At 39.5% G+C, this 22,506-nt stretch overlaps 1 protein-coding gene and 1 non-coding gene across 7 annotated transcripts in view; one reads left to right on the top strand and one right to left on the bottom strand.

Moving 5' to 3' along the window:
* The window catches only part of elavl2 (ELAV like neuron-specific RNA binding protein 2), a 51,957-nt gene extending 29,684 nt beyond the window's left edge, over window positions 1–22,273 (bottom strand). For 2 of the 6 annotated variants that reach the window (XM_046843375.1, XM_046843376.1), the window contains exon 1: window positions 20,552–20,687. The gene's annotated coding sequence lies outside the window, so the exon portion shown is untranslated. Of the gene's footprint in view, window positions 1–20,551; window positions 20,688–21,812 lie in introns of those variants that run through there. The other 4 variants (XM_046843372.1, XM_046843374.1, XM_046843373.1 and 1 more) reach the window with 3 other exon arrangements.
* On the top strand, window positions 1,416–1,488 carry trnag-ccc. Its single transcript has one exon. It is a non-coding gene; the product is annotated as a tRNA-Gly (tRNA).
* Window positions 22,274–22,506: the final 233 nt, after the last annotated feature.

Below are 22,506 nucleotides of genomic sequence, written 5' to 3'. Positions count from 1 at the left end.
TTTGAGCTCTGGGGAAAAAACAAAGAAACTAAAAGCCTACACTGGCATACACAGAAGCAGAACATGTATTTTTAGCTAGCAAAATGAATGGCTTTTTATAACAGCCTGCCATTTCAAGACTATTAAAAGCTAAATTTAGATTTTGAACTAAATCTTTAAAATTCTAAGTGAGTTTTTTTTTTTTTTAAAGAAAATTGGCAGGTTTACAAAATTTTTTTGGAAGATATTAAAGAATTATATAAAAAAAAAATTTCCCCTAAAATGCAACACTAGTGTTCTGTAGGTAGCCCTTTAGGAAATATTTCTCTAAACAGATAAACACATTCGAACAGCTAAAGAAACAGACTAAGCAGTATATTAAACAGTGAATGATTGCAATCATCGCTCACCTTTACTCAACCTGTAACGGCTTTTTGTGTCTTGTTCAGAAGTCATTTTCAAGCATTTAATACTATAGGGTCTATTTAAAGCTTTAAAATCACAACCACATCTCATTGGTTTATAAAAAACGAAACAAGGCAATACAACAATCCACTCAAATAAATAAATAAATACAAATCCCACTCATGCACTAAAGCCACAGTACGAAATAAATGTGTGTGACATTAATATGGAAAGTTAGCCCCATTGCTGGTGGCTGACTGATGCACAACTGGATCACGTTCGGCAAATTAACTGTAAAGCTGAGAGAAAAACCTCTCCGAACATATTTCGATATTTTTCCTCGATCCACTGAAATTATTTCTGCACAACACGTGACGCTCTTGGGAAACGGTTAAAAAATGCGAGCGCGGAGCACAGCATTTACACCCGATTCCATCCATCCAGGACCCGGAGTGTATAGAGTGCACTGTATAGAACTATTAGACGACATCACTGGAAATGTACTTGAATTGGAGAGATTGTGTGAAAACTTTGCGCAGTAGAATACTACAGGCTTTTTCAAGAGTATTAAGTTTACACAGGGGCAAATTCGACACGATTAATTTATCAACCAGGTCCAACGCGCTCAACTCAGTGAAACCTGCTCATGTAGAGGACGACTAGCGGATACATTAATACAATCGAGAAACGTGGATGAAGCTGAAGCTGGACAGAGCTAATTAGAGAACACTTGAATTCCCAGAAAGCGGTAATTTTAGTAAGCAGCAAATTCTAATGCACTTTTTGAAAAAGCCTTTGTGATCCCTTTTGCAGCTCTGCTTATCTGGCCATGTTTCCCTTTTCTCCATCACTGACTGCACTTCTCTCTCTGCTAGGGTTTGCTTCATGTCCACATTGACCTATTCAGGCTGATTTCCGCAAAACATAACGGACATAGCCATTAGAGGTCGACTGATAGTGGATTTTACCGACACTGATTGGATTGTACTTGCCGATTAAAGATGGATACTGGATAAAAAAAAAAAAAAAGGTCCCCTGGTGGTCTAGTGGTTAAGACGCAGTGCTCCCACCGCTGCGACCCGGGTTCGATTCCCGGTCAGGGAACCATCCCCAGCCACTCTCAGTGCCGGTCCCAAGCCCGGATGAATTGGGGAGGGTTGCGTTAGGAAGGGCATCCAGCATAAAAACATGTGCCAAATCAAATGTGCGGAGGATCCGCTGTGGCGACCCCTAACGGGAGAAGCCGAAAGAAAGTTCTTTTACTGGATAAAAAAAAAAACTCCATGTAAAATATGACTGAACAGGGTACAATCATCACACGGAAATTAATGAAAATATATAAAATTGCCAATTTCCGGGGACTTAAAGGATGTAAAAATAAAAAAAAAATCTTGCAGGATAGTTTTGGTTAAAACATCCAGATTTAACCCCCTACATGCACTGTGTATTCCTCCATAACATTTCTTGAATCCTGCACACAAATTAATGCCAAAAAAACGTCCATCTCGGCAAATATTCCTGTAAATTCCATTAATATCAATAAATCTACATTTACAACTTTCTTGTGCTGTAAGCTATTTGTTAAATCGGTATGTCAGCACATGACCAAACTGAATTTATGTTTGTGTTAAACAGTTTACAGAAATACATTTATCATTCACATTAATTCCGGATAAGTTCAACTTGAAATATATCCAAAAATCCCCAAATGAAGTTCCCGTAAAAAAGTTCTCTGATTTGCACCTCCAACACTGAACTTTAGTACACAAGAAAAATAAATAAAAAAGAAATAGTACTTAACATGCCATACAATGCGCTCCCCATGCAGCGTGCAGTCTTTGTATAAAAACAGCACTTGGTGTCAGTGATTGACTGAATTTGGTTTGCAACAATCCTTGCTGGCGTAGCATCACAACCATAATGACAAAAGTGTGGTTTCTTCTAGTGTGAGGGACGCTTGCGAAAAAAATTAATTCGAATACAAGTAAATAGAGGCAAATTTGCGTCAAGGCTTCCTTTAGTCCATTTAACTACACACGGATCACTGGATTTCCCCACGGACCATTATTACTGACGCACTACCCGCTAAACTCTGGACTGATTATAAACGAGGCGTAATCACAAAACAGGCTAAAGCGTTTGTAAGTTTTCCCCCCCCATATATCAATAATCCCCAGTAAATCGCGGTGGCTACGTTCCAAAACCGCCCGCGATAAACTGACACCACCTCAAAAATGCTATTTTATGTACACAATACTGTACTGTATTAACATTTTATTTCTTTTTATAATTTATGATATTTTTATTAATAAATGCCATTATTTCAACATAAAACTCCATCAAAACAATTCCCTATAAGTTTTTTGCTCTATTGTGCTATCCGCGAGAAACCGGGAAAAACCAGCCAAACAGATTAGTTATGTCGCAAATGCAATTCCGCTATGAACCTAGGGGGGGCCAGATTCAAACCTCGCTAAAGCGGAGGATTACTGATCACGCATCACAACCGTCACGTGGAAAGTGGCAGCGTCCCTGAACAGGGGTCTCATTTTTAAACGTTTAGAAATGAGACCCTTGTACAGGTAGCATGGACAAGGCTGCAGAATTAAGATTAACAGTGAGTTTTCAAACAAACAAATAAAACACTATTCAGATCTTTAACAAAAAAAAAAAAAAAAATCTGCTTTAGCTTCATGCTGCTCATAATGAACCAAACCAGAAGAGTCTGAATGAATGAATGCTCTGGTTAAAAAATAAAATCGATCCTCATAATACATTCCCTGTTCAAAAATACAATGATGGTAAATTCGGGGTTCACCAGTGGCTTTGCAGGAATGAAAAAAACCAAGAGACAATAAACATGCAGTTTAGAGTTTTAAATCCGTTGTTCTGCAGTGCTACAGCTCTGCCCTGTGGCTTAAAAAACTGATTCTAACCAACTTTTAGTTCAATCATTTGAAGCAACATATAAACAATGTTCATAATCTAACCCCAGGTTAGATCCTTTTTCCACACAGAACATTCTTATTCTGTTTGCTTTTATACCCTTAAACTCAAATCTCTCAATTTAAAGAAAAGCAGCATCTTTCGCTCTAGCAGAAAAGTAAGATTTGTAGATTTGAGTTTTGGGGGAACAAAAAAATAAAATAAAAAAAAGTCTACACAGGCATACAAAAACAGGAAATTTGTATTTTTAACTAGCAAATGAATATAAAATGATAAAAAAAAAAATGTCTTTTTTGTTTGTTTTCCAAAACCTACCGAAAACTACAGTTGAAACTTAAATAAATCAGTCTTCCAGTTTTATTTTATTCGATTCAGAGCAATTCATTTTTCTACATATTATGGACAATCAAATCAATTTTCCCTCCTCTAAAAACACAGCACTACTGTTCTGGCAGCCCTTCGAAAAGCATCGCTCTGAACAGATATAAATACTTTCGCAAAGTTTGCACCTTTAAACATTAGACAGTATCTAAAGAGAATACGAGCTAGTGAGAGAAACTGGGCATCGTATACAGTACAGCGAATTCAAAAGCAATATACAAACGCTAATATTCTCGAACATCCAGCACTCAGGAATCCTCCTCGGCTACTCTGACAGGACTTGTGCTTATGAGAAGTGCACTTCTAATACAAACATTGTGCAGCAAATTAATTCAGGGTGAATACAGAAGGGATTCGCATATAATAAGATTCACCACAAAGTCGACCCATCAGACAGGAGGCCCTCCGATCCTTTGCATGGCTTTTTTTTTTTTTTTTTTTTAATTCCCCCCCCTCCACGTTCGCCTTTCTAATTTGACCATGTCCGACAGATACGAAAGAGCGAATCGATCCAATTCAGCAGCATCTGAATCTGCTCTACAGAGAGCGCATCTTTAGCCTGTGAAAAGCTCAATACAGCCTGAGGAAAAGAAAGGCTGACTGTGAGCCAGACAAGACAAAAAAAAAATAAAAAAAAAAAACGCTGCGCACGGCAAAAAAAAAAAAAAGGAGAAGAAAGAGGAGGAAGACGGCAATGCTATTTATCTAGCTTCTACACTCCTCTGCTTCTGTAATTTCACCTTTTAATTCAACAGGGAGTAAAATATTGAACCACTTCCTGGCTTTACAAAGCAGCCCAATAAAAGAAGAGGATGAACGGGAATTCAGGAGCGACAGGTCCACTGTTCGTGAGGTTTCAGGTCTACGAGTCCAATTTAAGCCATTTTATCAAATTTTAACTATTGGCATTTATTTGCTATACAATACTAGAAATGATTGAAAGTTGCGACGTGTAAACTGATCAGCAGTTTTTGTCCCTTCCCGAAAAAAAAAAAAAAAACACATTCGTGATCGCCAATCCGTTACGATCTCTGCTACTGAAGCGAACTTCCAACCAAAATCTGGTTGAACAAAAAATGCATACGCTCTGTATCTTCAATCTAGGGTCTGTGAAGTGAACATGCCGTACCTTTAATCGCATTTAAAATAAAAGTCCAGAATTAGACCTCGGAAGCCGAATTTGTATTCGAATTCGCGCATTTTAGCAGCGAATACAAACACAAGGTGTGCTTCTGGGTCAGGGCGACTTGGAACGATGGAGCAGGTCAAGGTAAACAAATAAACAAAAAACAAACCCTTCCGGAATGTTCTGCCCTAATTGCGAGAGGTTTTATTTGTAATGATGAACGCGAAATGCTTAATAACACTTCACATCGGCGTCAAGAAGTACATGAGCGTACACTTAATTTCCTAAACCTCAAAAAGGAAGCTTTAGGAAAGATGTGTTTAAAGAAGAACTAATTTGCCCGTGCACCATCTTGACATGCAGCTCACCAATGACTGTCACTCGGGAAGCAAAGCGTTTATTAGCGGTTGAGGAAGGAGAGGTGTGTGTGTGTGTGTGTGTGTGTGTGTGTGTGTCGGGGTAAGAGTACGGCACACAATTCAACTGTTTACTACAGCCGCCTTTATATAAAGCGACTTACATTTATCTCATCCATACAATACATAGGATATGAACTCTCGACATTCCGATCCCAAGCTCAATGCCTTAGGCCATGTCCACACTGGTACGTTTTCGCTTCTCCGTCTGTGTTTTTGCGTCACTTTTTTTTTTTGTCATTTCCACAATGTTTCAAAGTTAATTACCACCAGGCGGAATAACGATTTTGCGCGTGCGCAGTACAGGAACACACGCACTTAGGCGGTACAGTGTGAGCAACTTTTTCTAAACAATTGAAAACGAACGTGTGGACATTGTTTAGAAAGTTTTCAAATGTATCCGCATTAGCTTCATCAAAGGTGTCCGGATTAGACGTAGCCTTAACGTGCTAAGCTGCAACCTCCTCTATGAATAAGTAAATAAAAATCATTATAAAAATTGTGCGTTGGTGTGCATTAGCTTATACATCAAGTGTTTATGTTGATTAAACAAGCATGAAGAATAAACAATTTATCTAACAGTTTATGATCCATTAAGGAAACTTATGGGGTTTATGATTGCAAACATGAAAATACTTGAAGCCTTTCAAGCTTCAGCCTGCCGGATCATTGATTCATTAGAAAGCGGAACGCTTGCGATTAACCGACCCGAATATGTTCCTATTCGTGCGCCTGTCCCGGTTATTCAACTTACTCATGAGGCAATAAGCCTTTATTCGGTTCTGCAACAAATGGTGCAGCAGTTGGTGTGTGTTCTGGAGCAGAACGGGTGGGGGGGTTTCAGACCACAGTCATCAAAACGTAAAAATAGCAGTAAGGCTGAGTGATGAGATGGTCCAAAAATTCTCTCTTTTCACAGTACGTGTGTTAATTAAAAAAAAAAACAAACAGAAATATGAAAGAACGGAAGACCATTCTGCTCCTTTTGATTGAGAACGCTTTCACCCTCTCGGTTGTCCGTTATGAAACGTGCGCTAGGGGAAGGCTATTGCTGGATGGATTTAGAGATGATTTCACAGCAAACATGTCAAGATGGCCGACAGTTGCTCTAATCGTCTTGGTGTCTCGGTGCGGAGAAGAGCAGGACAGCACGAGCGTCCGTCACAAAGTAAATGACTTGTTGACGAGCGTGGAGCAAAATCGACCATGTATTGAGATGTTCGTGCTCAATGAACCCCAAACCTGCAGCACTGAAGGTTAGAGACCACAGAATTGCGTCCAAGTGATTACACTTGCAAGCGTACCCTGTTGTTGAAGGTGCGATAGTTTGCCCACTCAAAACTTCGTTAGAGAAGGTATGCTTGGCTTTAATACCGTCCCAAACATTAAGTCTCCATCTCTGCATCGTCTGCCATTATATTTTTTTGCCAGCATCCCATAAATAGCAATACAAAAAAATCCATATGCCGACTCCTCTTTTGTGCTGATTTGGCACAATTTCAGACACGTGCCCGAAGTGTGTCTGGAGTTTAAGCGAGAGTTTAACCAGTCTTTTACATTAAAGACTGATGGGAAACTCAGGGTTAAAGCCAGAGTGAGCCAAAGCGAAAGCTTGAAAACGGTCACACTTCTCGCCATCGCCGCGGGTGTTACAGCAAGCTGCGAGGCAAAAATAATCCAGGAAGGAGTGCCAAATGATCTCGCGCCCACGTACGCAACACGTGGGTTAACGGCTTCTCCGTGCTGCCGTTCGGCTCCGGTTGTCAGGATGCGTCTACGTACGTTTTACTTCTTACGCGCTAAATGCGAACCTACGCGGTGGGGATAAAGCTCACCGAGAACATCGGATTCTAAGGAAACGTGTCCAAAATAAAAAAATTTAAAAAAGTGTCAAGTTGGGTTTTATGGCAATTATTAAATGAAGATATTTATGCCATGAGCCATAATCAGTCGAAACAAAGAAGAAAATGGGAGGGATGGAGCCCAAAAAACAACAAAAACCACATCAGCAAGATAACAGCTTCAAATATTCGCAATGTCAAACGAGCTTAATGTTCAAAATGTTTTTTAGTGCCGTTCATCACACATTGAATTACAGGAATGAGGCAGAGGACAAATGTGAATAAAGCAGAAAAAGGCAGAAGAAAGAGGGAGAAAACAATGAGGAGGAGAAAGGATAGAAAATGAGGAAGAGCAACGAGAAGAAAGGATGGACAAGGAGAAAGAATCAGAAGAAAGGAGAGCCAAGGAGGAAGAACAATGAGGAGGAGAAAGGAAGAGTAATGACGGAACTGGTACTAGGTTTACACGTCTCGCTACACAGCAACCATTTGGCCTCACTGGAGTGTTAAATCTCGTCTGCTTCACATTTATTCGTGATGAACTCTACTCGAAATCTCAAGGTTTATTGAAACAAGTCCCCGCAAAGTCCTCTTCAAAACGTTCACTCCCACACATTCCATTTGACATCTACAGACAGTAGACGTGCATCTCCATAACCAAGGCAGATGCAGTTTGCATCACGAAGCATCGCCTACAATACATTAAAGATATGTACGAAGCAACTAGTGATGTGATTCACCCCGATTACGAAGCAATGGGATGAAAAAAAATCAGATGCTATGCAATTCAATATGGTAGAGATGGAGTTCACTTTCATTCGCAGTGGTGCTCGAGAACGCACTTGAGAAACAGGAGAAATGTGAGGACAAAATCAATCTACATATAAAATTTTGGTCCCAAATAATTTTTTTTAAGTATCGTGCATCTTCGAAAAAATATGCATTCAATTATTCGTTTTTTACAGACGCAAATATGTTAATAAACGATGCATCGTGATACAAATGCAAACTGGTACCCGATGCACTGTCTTTTTTTTACCGATCAGTCACATTGTGCAGATACAACGATGCGAAATGTCCGGAGAACTTTCCCCTTAGATACAATTAATAAAAGAATAATAAGTGACCTACAAATTCTACAAAATGCAGGACCCTGTCCCAACCAGGGCATCACAGTATTATTGATTGCAGCACACAGGAGGGAAATAAATCCGTAACCACGTGGTAGATGCGATCCTTCAACTGCACAGGCCGCTGAGCGCTCCAGGAAATAAACTCAACTTAACATACAGTAGCTAAGCTAGCAGTCCACAGTACAAAGTTGAACTGTATAAACATTACAATTACCGTAATTTCCGGACTATTAAGCGCACATAAGCAGCACCCACTGAATTTGACAGATTTTTATTTTGAAAATAAATGAGTAACATCATCCATATTTATGATGTGGTGCGGCCCGATTCAGTTGGAGCGCATCTGATTTAATATAAAGAGTTTCATTGGTTTACCTGAACCCGTTCCGCAATTTCATTGGTCTAATGTTATGGGGTTCAGTTTTTTGGCATAAAGTTTGTGAAACCGGGAAAAACCCAGGAAAAATCCATAAATTAGCCACTTCATTGTTGAAAAAAAAGGTAGTGGCTTATAGTCCGGAAAATACGGTATATATAATAAATGAAGTGTTACACAAGTAATAATAACAACAACCGGTAAAATGAATGTGTGAAAAAGAACATTCTCTTTTGCTCAACATGTGCACTCTTTCTCTCGTTTACACACAGAGCAAGGAAAGATAAATTTAATATATATATATATATATATATATATATATATATATATATATATATATATATCTCTCTCTATTCAAGGCCTTGAACAGTAAGTTAACCTAGTTTTCATGACAGCTCTGTTCAGCTGCAACAGACAAAGGACAGCAGCAGCAGCTCCTCGCTCTCTCAGCTTCCACTATTTGAGAGGATTGAAGATCTTAAATGCTCGGACTCAATAATTCATCACGACGACCTTGTACACCTCGTTCTCTCCGTCTCGCTTGAACACAGTGCGAATCTTTCGACTGAACGCGCGCTGATAATCAGTTATACCTTATGCATATCGCGACATGAGGCGTGGTAAACTTCGTAGAGGCTGAGCTGAAGAAACATCGACAGGGTAAATAAGTCTAAACGTTACTTTTTACAATTTCATCAAGACTTCCGACAACGTCTGCACAGCAGCTAGGCCAGACTCGCACACTTGCACATTAATGATCGAGAACATCATCCAAAAAGGTTAATCAATAATAATTAAAGCTCACTGCAGCTTCCGGGCATGAGACAGAAAAAGAAAAAAACATCAAGGAAAAATGAGAAGGATGGAAAGACAGAGGGAGTGGAGAATAAAGGACAGAAAAGGGGAAATTGGAGGAGGAAGAAAACGAAGGACGGAAGGACAAGGAGGAGGAAAAATGAATAAGAAATGAGGAGGAAAAAAAAAGCAGCGAGGGGAATAAAGAGGAAGAGCATAGTGGAACAAAAAAAGAGGAGGAAGAAGGCTGAGAGGAAAGGAATGATGAATGCAGAAGGGATGAGAGAATGTAGAAGGAAGAATAAGAAAAGAAAGGAGGAACAAGACCAGAGGAGAAGTGAGCAGTAGGGGTGCAATAGATCGCAGTTGATCCGTGATGACTTGCGGTTCGACACGAAAGTCATATTGCTTTTTTTTTTCTTTTTAAGTACTTACATCACTACACAGAGCAGTAACGTGTTCACGTGACCGGGACGCGCTAGTCAAAAACAACAACTTCCTTACTGTGACTTTTCTTGTAATGAATGGAAAGCAAATTATATTATTCTCCTCCCCCTTTTTTTTCCTGATCTAAACCATTCTGTGATCCTGCACCACTGGCAAATAGTAAAAGAAAAGAAAAAGAGGACGCAAACGAAGGAATGTACATTCAGAGAATCCTCAGTGGAGGAAAAAAATTATTTTGCTCAACAATTTGCACAGATTTAACACTTCCAGTGTCTAGTGATCTACACAGCTAAACACTCACTCGCATTACTGCACGATAAACGCTGATTAAAAACAATAAGGCACTTCGGAAACACTGATTATTAATGCAGACCCTTAATTCAATTCATTACTTATAGAGCACTTTTAACAACGGACATTGTCTCGAAGCAGCTTTACGGAGATGAAGGGGTTATAAAGTTGTGAGCTGCGCGACTAGTGCTATTCTGACCACATGCGTTAATACGTCTGCAAACTCCATCGTGGACAGCAAGTTAGAATGGGTAGTCACCGAGCTCTGCTTACATATGGATTTCTTAGCCGAAACAACACGATCCCACCTCCGCACCCACCCTATATGCCAGATTTGGCTCCTGTGGACTTTGCCCTTTTTTCCCCCCAACAACGAAGATCCAGCTCAAATTTGACACCATTAAACGTAGCAAGTCTCGAAACATTGGTAGCACCGTGTAAGTTTAGTGGCTATAGCTTTGTTTCTTATACAGTCGCCCCGTGATTTAGCGCGTTCGAATCCCCCGGTTCCACTTTTTAATTCGCCACAAAACCATTTTGTTGGTCCCGATTTCAGTTCATCATAAGAAACGAGTAGCATTGCGAGAAACTGTAGGTGCCAATGAAAATTAAGAACGCAGTGACGTGCATCTTTAATTCTGCCCTTTTTTTTTGGACATCGGGACACTTCAACCAATAAACAAGCAGAGACACTATGCACAGGCTACGCTACAACACTTACTATAAATGCGATATTTCTACGAATTTTCACATCTTGCTATATTCTTTGGGGGGCCGTCCATGTATCACGGAAATTCGTCTTTGGCACGTAACTAACACGATAAACGGGGGACGACTGTAATAGTAAAAGTTTGTCCCTAATGAGCGAGCCAGAGGCGACTGTTCCAGTGAAAAATAGCTGAGATGGTATGAGGAAGAAACCTTGAAGGGGCAACCAAATTTGAAAGGGAACCAGTCCTCATCTGGGTGGCACCAAATGTCCATTACGTGTCCATCATTGCGGAGGTGTGTTGTGACTAAAGATAAGCTGCTCATACCTATTAACCTCACATACCTACACCACAGGGTCAACACATGGACACCCTTAAAGCAGTTTCACTTCTGGGCAAACCAGGGAAAAGTCTGTACACAATTAGATACTTTACTACCGAATTTTCCGGGATATAGAAAAGCTTCACCGATGGTGATTTTTAAACGCACGACGATGCCAAAAGAAAAACTCTCGAAAGAAATTCTTGTGAAAGGAAGGAGGAGGACAGTGAACAATGACTTTCTTGGTAGGCTACTGTTTAGATACAAGCCGTGTAACAGACACTTTCATAAAAGCCTGTGTAAAGTTCATTAGTTTCAATGTAGAATAAATTTAGTTTGCGGCTTATAGACAGGTGCGGCTTATTTATGTTCAAAATAAAAATCTGTGTCAAATTCAGTGGGTGCGGCTTATATTTGGGTGCGCTTAATAGTCCGGAAATTACGGTACTTTCAGTGTTCAGATCATAATTCTAACCATTTCAGCCATCAACATTAGAAAATTACAGCCTGGACTATGAAGTGACTCCGTGTTAAAGCATACATAATGCGCTTACATAAGCGGCTTGCATTAACTTATCACCTCTGCATCCAGGCAGGTTAACACTTCTGGAGATGTTAGCAATGCCCAAGGGAGAACCGTACGCCCCGCTCAGCAGAAAGGTCAGAGACCTAATCGCCGTGAAGGTAAAACAAAACCGACATGGCTTTCATGGACCCAAACTATAACCCGGTCGACAGCAAAACAAAACTAGAAACACTACAGTAAGCATAAGGTAGGTTAGTTTGCATTTTACACAGTTCTGAGTTCGGTGGTTCGATGGAGATGTTCAGTTTGATGTTCCGCAAGTATACTAGTATTTTCTGTGGTGATACATTTCGATTCCTTTACATGTACTTTGCGTAGAAAAGCTGTCGTGTGTTCTTAAGTGTCTTGCAGTCCATTAGTGTGTGTTTTATGGTCATGAAGTAGAGGGTATGTCTAAATAGAAATGTAAAGAATGCAGTGTGACTGTAGTGATGTATTACAGAGTATGGAGTAGGGTGCGAATAGAAATATAGATAAACAGCCCATTTTGAAAATGCTGTGAATAAAAATGCGCTTTTACTAAATATTTTTTAATTGCAAGAATAAATCCACCCCCTCGGAGTGACTGATTCAGAGTTTCACTTTTCATGACCGACACAGGAGCATCTTGGCAGCAGGGATTTAAATATTCAACAATGTCTCGGTTTTTGGTTTAATTTAATTCTGTAAATCAATTTTTTATTGATTTTCTTTTCCGTGCATCGATGTTGCGCTGTACTTTAGGCAATTGAACGGATTTAATTTGATTTGCCAACATGTGAAACGCAAATCCTCCTGCCTTTTTATTTTTTTTAAATGATCCTAAATGGTTTTAGACATTTTCCTCTATATCTTTGTGAGACAACTTTCTGCGCATCAAACTAACCGTTTAACGGACACACCTGGCGTTCAGTCCCTCAGGCCAATACACACACTTGATTTGACCATCAGTCGATTATAAGCGAAACTTGACAATTCTGATTCGACTATGTCAATTCTTAGTCGGGGACACCCCTATACATACAGCTGCAAAAAGAGTAGAGTGTAAAACTGTTGCTAGATAAGGAGAGTAGTGAGTATGACGAGAGAGAGAGAAAGAGAGAGAGAGAGAGCGAGCAGAGTGTAGGACTGTCCATAATAAAGATTAGAGTAGTCACAGTACCAGCAAAATAATTATAACAAAAGAGTGGAAATACATCACTTTCTTTTTGGAACGAAGTGTTTACATAAAGAAATTGTATATAGAAGAGCTATTTAAGCAGGATTCATTTCGCATGATTTTCAGCCACAGGTTTCGTTTTTTCTTTTTTTTGTTTTGGGGGGTGGGTGGGGGGAGGGGGGGGAGTGCTCTCTCTCTCTCTCTCTCTCTCTCTCTCTCTCTCTCTCTCTCTCTCCCTCCTCCTCCCTCCTCCCTCCTCCTCCCTCCTCCTGAAAAACCTAATTTTCAGGAGGAGAGAGAGAGAGAGAGCACTAATCAGTAAGAAAAGCAAGATGGGATAAGCTGATTAAAAGAGCAGTTACAACAGCAGCTACAGGTATAAAAGCATAACTAAATTCTAATCGACTTTTATAAAACAAATCTGGTTCAACCTGGTATAAATCACAGCGTATATCATTTATCACTGCACAAACTATCAGATGAGTAAAGAATTACAACAAAAAATAAAATAAATAAATAAACAATTAGCGCTGCTAATTAAAATTCTAAGCACAAAGGAAAGGGTGAGGAAATAGTGGTGTGAAAAAGTGTTTGCCCCTTCCCGATTTCTTATTTCTTTGCATGTCTGTCACACTTTGTTTCAGATCATCAAACTAATTTAAATATTAGTAAAAGATAAGTGAACACAACATGCAGTTTATAAATGAAGGTTTTTATTATTGATCCAAAACTACATGGCCCTGTGTGAAAAAGTGTTTGCCCCCTGTTAAAACTGGTTTATCACACCTTAATTCAATTTCTCTCGCCACACCCCGGCCTGATTACTGCCACACCTGTTCGCAATCAAGAAATCTCACATAGGATCTGCCTGACCAAGTGAAGTTGACCAAAAGATCCTCAAAAGCTACACATCATGCCGAGATCCAAAGAAACAAATGAGAAAGAAAGTAATTGAGAGCTATCAGTCTGGAAAAAGTTAGAGCCATTTCTAAAGCTTTGGGACTCCAGCAAACCACAATGAGAGCCAATATTCCAGAATTACAGTGAAGAACCTTTCCAGGAGTGGCCGGCCGACCAAAATTACCCCAAGAGCACAGCAACGACTCATCCAAGAGGTCACACAAAAGACCCCACAACAACAGCCAAAGAACTGCAGGCCTCACTTGCCTCAGTTAAGGTCAGTGTTTATGACGCCACCATAAGAAAAATACTGTGAAAACGGTCTGCATGGCACAGTTCCAAGATGAAAACCCCTGCTGAGCAAAAAGAACAAAGGCTCGCCGCAGTTTGGGCAGAAAACATCTTGATGATCCCCAAGACGTCTGGCGTAAAAGTAACACAATTTCAGAAAAAGAACATATCAACAGTAAAAAATGCTGGTGGTAGTGTGATGATCTGGGGCTGTTTTGCTGCTTCAGGACCTGGAAGACTTGCTGTGATAAATAGAACCATGAATACTGCTGTTTAGGAGAATGAAGGAGAATGTCTGTTCGTGACCTCAAGCTGAAGCGAACTTGGGTTCTTGCAGCAGGACAATGATCCAAAACACCAGCAAGTCCACCTCTGAATGGCTGAAGAAAAACAAAATGAAGACTTTGGAGTGGCCTAGTCAAAGTCCTGACCTGAATCCTATCGAGATGCTGTGGCATGACCTTAAAAGGCGACTCATTCCTGAAAACCCTCCAATGTGGCTGAATCACAACAATTCTGCATAGATGAGTGGAGCAAAATTCCTCCACAGCGCTGTAACAGACTCATTGCAAGTTATCACAAACGCTTGATTGCAGTTGTTGCTGCTAAGGGTGGTACGACCAGTTATTAGGTTTAGGGGCAAACACTTTCACACAGGGCCATGTAGATTTGGATTTTGTTTTCCCTCAATAATTAAAAACCTATTTAAAAACTGCATGTTGTGTTCACTTATCTTTCACTAATTTAAATTAGTTTGATCTGAAACATTAAAGTGTAACAAACATGCAAAGAAAAGAAATCAGAAAGGGGGCAAACACTTTCACACCACTGTGTTTCTGGGTGGGGATCAGGACAGCTCTGAGAAAATTTTAGGCTGTAACAAAAAGTTAGTCAAAAATAATTATTTCAGTGTCTTCTGCCTTTATAGGCTTCAAAAAGAGACATAAGAGTAAATCTCATTTTTTGCAAGATTTTCTTCAGGTTTTTGCAATTAAAAAAATTACTTTCATAAGCTTATGTACAGGAATCCATTAAACAGATTTGATTAAATAAATAAATAAAATTAAAAAAAGTTACCCTGAATGTTAAAAAGATTAATGGGAAAACTAAGCATACTGTTAAAACCTTTTCAATGCCAGTTTATATTTAAGAATCTGGACATGTGACAAAACTCACATGAAAGTATTACACAAAAATTTGCAATTCTTATGAAACTTTTGTTGGATCTATACCTTCACTAATCATCTAAAGCAGACTATGAAAGCGTGAAATTGGCTTCCCATGGTGAAGCGTGTTCACCTCGACATTAAGACTTCTACAGTCAGTACTGCCATAACCATTACAATTTAACAATATCACGTACATAATCATACAATGTTATTACACTGAAATCACCAACTCAAATAAATAGATTTGACCATTGGTACAGCAAAAACTATCAGCTGATCAATGAATACTACGCAGCATGGGTGAGCAACATTACAAAATAAACAAAGTTCATAAGTAGGTCAAGATATAACCAAGCCAGTGCACTCTTAGTGCCGGTCCCAAGCCTGGATAAATGTGGAGGGTTGCATTAGGAAGTTCATTCAGCGCAAAATATTTTTGCCAAATCAAATATGCGGATCACAAACCAGATTTTCATACCGGATCGGTAGAGGCCCGGGTTACCAACGACCACCACAGGTATTATTAATCAACAGGGTACCAGTGGAAATTGGGCTACTGTTGCCTGAAGGAGGAGAAGGAGAGGAGGAAGACGTCTACAGAGACGGCAGGGAAAGGAGAAGTGTAGGAGAGTGAAGGTTAGAGTTGACATTTTAATTTGACATTTTGTTGGTACTATGACTGGTAAAGGGAGAGAGGTGGCTGATATGATGGAGAGGAGAAAGGTAGTCGAGTGTGTTCAGGAAACCAAGTGGAAAAGGAATAAGGCCAGGAACATTGGATGATGTTTTAAACAGTAATTTCATGGTGTGAATGGAAAGAGATAGTGTAGGGGTGAGTAGTGGAGGTGAAGAGAGTTTCTGATAGGGTTATGAACGTCAAAGCTGGAAGTTGAAGGAGTGATGAGGAACCTAGAAGGGCAGATGGTGGTGGATTTTGCTAAAAGGATGGAAAAGAAATGGGATCGGCAGAGAGCTGAGAAAAGTAGGCAGGAGTACAAGGAGATGCGGCAGCAGGTAAAGAGGAATGTGGCGAAAGCCAAGGAAAAGGCATATGAGGAGCTGTATGAGAAGTTGGACACTAAGGAAGGAGAAAAAGATTTATACTGATTGGCCAGGCAGAGAGACCGAGCATGGGAAGGATGTGTTACAAGTAAGAGCAATAAAGGATGGAGATGGAAACGTGTTGACTAGTGAGGAGAGTGTGTTGAGAAGATGGAGGGAGTATTTTGAGCAGCTGATGAATGAGGAAAATAGAGAGAGAAGGTTGGAATATATGAAGCAGGAAGTGGATAGGATTGGTAAGGAGGAAGTAAGAGCATGGATTAAGAGGATGAAGAGTGGAAAGTCAGTTGGACCAGATGACATACCAGTAGAAGCATGGAGATGTTCAGGAGAGATGCAGTGGAGTTTTTAACCAGGTTGTTAAACAAGATTCTGGAAGGTAAGAAGATGCCTGAGGAATGGAGGAGGAGTGTGCTGGTACCGATTTTTAAGAATAAGGGAGATGTGCAGACCTGCAGTAACTACAGGGGAATTAAGTTGATCAGTCACACCATGAAGTTATGGGAAAGAGTAGTGGAAGCCAGGCTGAGAGAAGAGGTGACCATCTGTGAGGGGGGGTGCACTGGAGTGGTGCGGTTGCAGGGAGAAGAGGTGGAGAAGGTGGAGGAGTTCAGGTGCCTGGGGTCAACAGTGCAAAGTAATGGCGTGTGTGTTAGAGAAGCGAAGAAAAGAGTGCAGGCAGGGTGGAGTGGGTGGAGAAGAGTGATAGCAGGAGTGATTTGTGATGGAAGAGTATCTGCGAGAGTGAAAAGGGGAGGGTTTATAGGACTGTGGTGAGACCTGAGGAGATGTATGGCATTAAAAGACAGGAGGTGGAGCAGGAGGTAGCAGAGCTGAAGATGTTGAGGTTTTCGTTGGGAGTCACCAGGATGTACAGGATTAAAAATTAGTTTATTTAAAAGGACAGCCCATGTAGGACATTTTGGAGACAATTTGATGGAGCCGAGATTGAGATGGTTTGGACATGTGCAGAGGAGGGACATGGGGTATATCAGTAGGAGAATGCTGAGGATGGAGCCACCAGGAAGGAGGAAAAAAGGAAGGCCAAGGAGGAGGTTCATGGATGTGGTGAGGGAAGACATGCAGGTAGTTGGTTTGAAAGAGGCAGATGTAGAGGACAGGGGGGTATGGAAACGGATGATCCGCTGTGGGGACCCCTAACGGGAGAAGCCGAAAGAAGAATCAGCAGCGGGTCAAGATACACAAAACTATCCATAAAACAAGATTCTTTTTTTTTTTTTTTATAGATGACGTAGATCTATATTGTTGGATAGATGACAAACTTCTATCAGTTCTTTTCAACATGGAAAATCTTGGAGTCAAATTTGAACTTAACATTTTACTGATGTGAATCACAACGCCAGAAATCCATGATTTGACAAATCACATGCTAGAGCTTTGGCTTACATTAAACAAATTTGGGATGACTCGTATTCTGAACATAAACAAATGAACATTCTGTATATAAACATGTTCAGATGTGGAGAATTGTATAATCAGCTTTGTTCTTTTTTTGAAACAATATAAAAGGTTGCATGAATTGTGTATTTTAACCGAGATTCATTCAGGAATTGTGATTATTCACTTTCATTTACTGGGGAATAGAAATAAATGGGTTTTAAGCTGCTCTAGCAGAACACCAATTTAAAGAAAATACAGTAAAAAAAAAAAAAAAAAGAAAATCCCCAAAATTTGCAAATGTTCCCCCAATATTCAGCCAATCCAGGATTCTTTGGGATGGCGAGGAAAGATTTCAATAAAATTACATTTTCCAGAAATAGCCTGTTCAACTGGCAGCCAGTACACACACGGTGTACACCACACTGGAATAACAAGCGCACACTGATTAGCACTGCCGTTTAATCAACTCTGCTCTAAAAACATGATGAGAATCTCAAAGTAATGAAGCACTCGAGTCTGCTGCGCCAGTATGATCACGCTCATTAAGTTACACTACCACACACTCAGGTGGTGCAACATTCAGCTCACAGAGGGCTACATGAACACAAGGAAAATCTTTTGAGCTCATAACATAACAGATCTCAGCTTGGTATTTGTCTAAAGTGCAAATGTAACAAACAATCGAAATCCTTTTCCTGCTGAATTCTCCGATCTGATTAGACAGAAGGTCTGGTTACGTAGTGCACTACGCAGTGTGCCGAATGATGCTGCATCACGGTTACGTGGTGCACAAAAAAAAAAAACGTTTGGAACACAACCCACCAATGCACAGCTAGTCAAGATCGCTATTCAACGCATGATTATAGTAAACACCACAAACGCAAGCTGAGCAAAGTTTTGCACACTGATGAGCCTCAAAGCCAACTTTCTATCATGTGGAGACCATCGACACGTCACACCAGGCCCTCATAAAAACACTGATTAATGTCACAGAATCCCATTTTATACAGCTCTGCTTTGAAAACGCAAAAATCAACCTTTTAACAAGAGCTGGTGTCAACGCATTTAAACATACACGTTTTAACGTCATATCAATGCGTATGCATGTATCCAAAAAAATTCAAATAAAGTGCATGTATGTACTTTTGATTAAGTCCTGCTGAATACTTTCCTTTCACTATTTCTACTTTTTTACCCTTTTCGTAATCAGCATTTTTGCAATTGGCATATTCCACAGAAGTGGTTGTGAAGAAAACATTTAGTATGTCCAAAGCAAGCGATTAAAGGCGTGTGAAAGCGGGTGATTTAGTGCGACGCTTCATGTTAGGAGGTCATGAACGGGCCACGGTCTGGACCATGACTGAGTCACATGGTGCTTTTGCTAGTTTTCATATTTGTTAAAAATAAATTTAAAGAGAGATGGATGGGAACTGCCACTATAATGTCATTGGCCTTGAAAAGGTTTTAGTTATTTGAAGACTGAAAAAAACCCGCTTTTACTGTTTTAGGGTATTTTTCTTACATTCTGCTCATGCGCAATACAGAGTCTGAGGTTTTTCAATGTTTACAATCAGCTTTTGGAGAAAGATAAAAACAAGTGCGGACGTGAAGCATTTTAGACAAAAAAAACCTGCCGTTTTCAAATTTATCCGGATTATTGCAACTGTAACCTGAATTTTTTTTATTTTGTTTTCATTTAGAAACGAAAATATACATTTTATATAGTTTCTATCTGCATTCTTTTTTCTTTATTTTTCTCTCCATCCTATTCCCTCATGCCTCATAAAGCATTTCACTGCATCTCGTACTCTGTATGCGACAAATACAATTTTATTTGATTTGAACTGAAATGCTAAGTTTGTGTTGTGGGCGTGGCTTAATGCTACAGTCACACGTGCAGCGAATTCTAGTTCCTGAAGGCGAGCAGGCAGCCCACGTGACCTCTGTTTACACAATGCTACTACTACTACTAATAATAATAATAATAATAATAATAATTCATTCAAGGACAAACACGGTCGCGCTGCTCGACACGCCCATAACTAGCAAACGTGAGCTATATGTCCAGCATCGTACCAAGTTAGCAACCTTTAACAATTTGTTTAATACTAATAAAATACATTTTGGCGCTCGTAAACACGAATTAATGCCAATCTATTAGCTTCCAACGGTCGCTAACGCAAAGCAGACAAAGAATCCACTGACCAATCAGAATCCAGGAGTGCTGCGTTCATTGACAAGCATTTTACACCACGTGGGTTTAGCCATTTAAAAAAAGGTGACGTAACCCATCGAATAAATCTAAAGAAACCTAGCAACCATGCATTATATAGAAAAATGTACATATGCATATTTTGTTTCATAAACAATACATTTCAACATAAACCGGAAGATAAAAAAAACGATTTAGTACGGGTGTCACGAAGCCAAAAATCCAGCGTACCGGTCGTGTCCTAAATTGGGGCTTAGAAAACACGTAGTGCACTACGCAGTCTGCCGAAAGCTGCTGTGGCGCGTTTACGTAGTGCACACAAAAAATATAAACCGTTTGGAACACAACCAACCAATACACAGCTAGTCAAGCTAAATTGCAGTTTTCTATGCATTTTTTTTACCTTTTAAGAACATTGGCAAATAAAGCTAAACTAACCGTAAGGTTTAATTCGATTTAAAAAAGAAATCAAACTTTTTTGCGTTCACTTGACTAATGTTAAGTGTTATAAACCAGAATTTGTACAAGCTAACAAAACACAGCGCATGCGTTGTTTTACACACCACCGCTTAAACATGGAAGACGTTGTGAGGACAATAAATCAACATTCGCCTCGTTTCTTACCTTATTTTTATATAAAGCCTTAGCGTCCTTAAAGCGTGGGTTCCAAAACCTCCCAGGCCGTGTTCACAGTGAAAGCAGTGGCGCCAAGAAACGACGAGCCTAAATAAACTGACATGCCAATTGTCCAATCAGGAGACAGACGAGCGAGCCGATTGGCCAATCAGAACAAAGTAGCTGAGCTTTTCTTTTTCGTGATTGGACAGTGATTTAAAAGTGGGCGGGATGAATGGTCACATCACTAATTATCCGGTTTCAGGTGCATGGAATTGAGTAACTGATTAGAAATGAATCGTATCTGATTTAGAATCATTATGTGTTCAAATAGAGCAAAATTATCATGCATTTGAAATCAAACTATAATAATATAATTGCTCTGCCTTGAGTTTGTGAACAAAAAAATCCTATATTTTTTATAAACTACTTTATTTGAGTCAAAGTGCATAATGCTATTTTATAAGAAATAAATCCTGTAGCAGCTTCTTATGTTCAGCTCTTGATCTTCTAGATGGACTCCAAGTCAATGCATTCAACCATCATTGGAGTAAAACACAAAGGAATATGGACCGGTGCTACAGAAAGTTGCTACACAGAAAATCAACTGATTGTTAATGCATTAATGCATTTATTATCTGTATTGTGTGTAGAGGTGACCTCTGAGCTAAACTGCGTCTTTATATGTCAGCTCATCTGTATACTATTTTATTGACTAGTACTAGTGTATAAGAGTATAAGAGTATATACAATGTGTTTATGTTAAAGGTCAAAAACAGTACTAAAGATAATTATTTATATATATATATATATATATATATATATATATATATATATATATATATATATATATACATACACCATGCATTATCCATAACTATAGACATATCCATATCTATAACACATTAGCCCTTACACTATATATATATATATATATATATATATATATATATATATATATATATATATATATATAGTGTAAGGGCTAATGTGTTATAGATATGGATATGTCTATGGTTATAGCTAATGCATGGTGTATGCACGCGTTTTACACGATGCACGCGCCGCTCAGCATGCAAAATCAGCGCACACGCACGCGCGCACACGCGGTTATTCCCGGTCCAGTCATATATTTAAACTTAAAGCCTGCCTCTCTCTCACACACACACACACACACACACACACATTCTTTACCATCTCCGGTCATATTTAAATACATGCATAAATATTTCTTAAGAGCAAAACGGAAAAAAGACCAATCAGAGCTTACCGTGTGTATAAAGGCAAAGTTAGGCGAGGTCCAGAGCCAAAATTGAAGGCCAATAGTTTAGAATAAATATTCTAATAAATATTATAAGAGTAATAAAGCCACCCGAGCGCGTGCTACACTGCCACCACCACCACAACGAATCCACCTTCTCTTTTATCTGCAACTCAGCAGCATGGAATGAAGAAATTATAAGAATAATAATAATAAGAATAAGAATAATAATAAAACCAAGGCTTCAAAATGATTCAAATGAAGTGTTTATTGAACATAAAAAAACGGGACAGCGCAAGCAGGGGAAAGGTAGGGGAGAAAAGCAAAAAAGAAAGGAAAAGAAAGAAAGAAATATATACATATATATATATATATAAAAAAAGAAGAATGGAGAGATGGATGGATGGATGGATGAATGAATGAATGAATTAAAAAAAGGAAGCTGCGTGCTGCTGCTCTGCACCGACGCGCCACATCGCTGGAGAAAGTCAAACATGCGGAGGAGAGAGAGAGCTGCGCGGCCATTTATACACACACACACACACACACACACACACACACTCACGCACGCACCAAAGTAAACTCCACCTCCACAATGATGTTTTCGAAGCCCGCAATCCGATTGGATGTCGCGCTCTTTCTCTCGCAGTTTGTCCGACCAGTCTGAAAGACTATTGGCTCCAGCATTTGTCAATCATTGCAT

Source organism: Silurus meridionalis, chromosome 28, assembly GCF_014805685.1.
Source record: "Silurus meridionalis isolate SWU-2019-XX chromosome 28, ASM1480568v1, whole genome shotgun sequence".
NCBI lineage: Eukaryota > Metazoa > Chordata > Actinopteri > Siluriformes > Siluridae > Silurus > Silurus meridionalis.
This window is presented reverse-complemented; position numbering and strand designations above follow the sequence as displayed.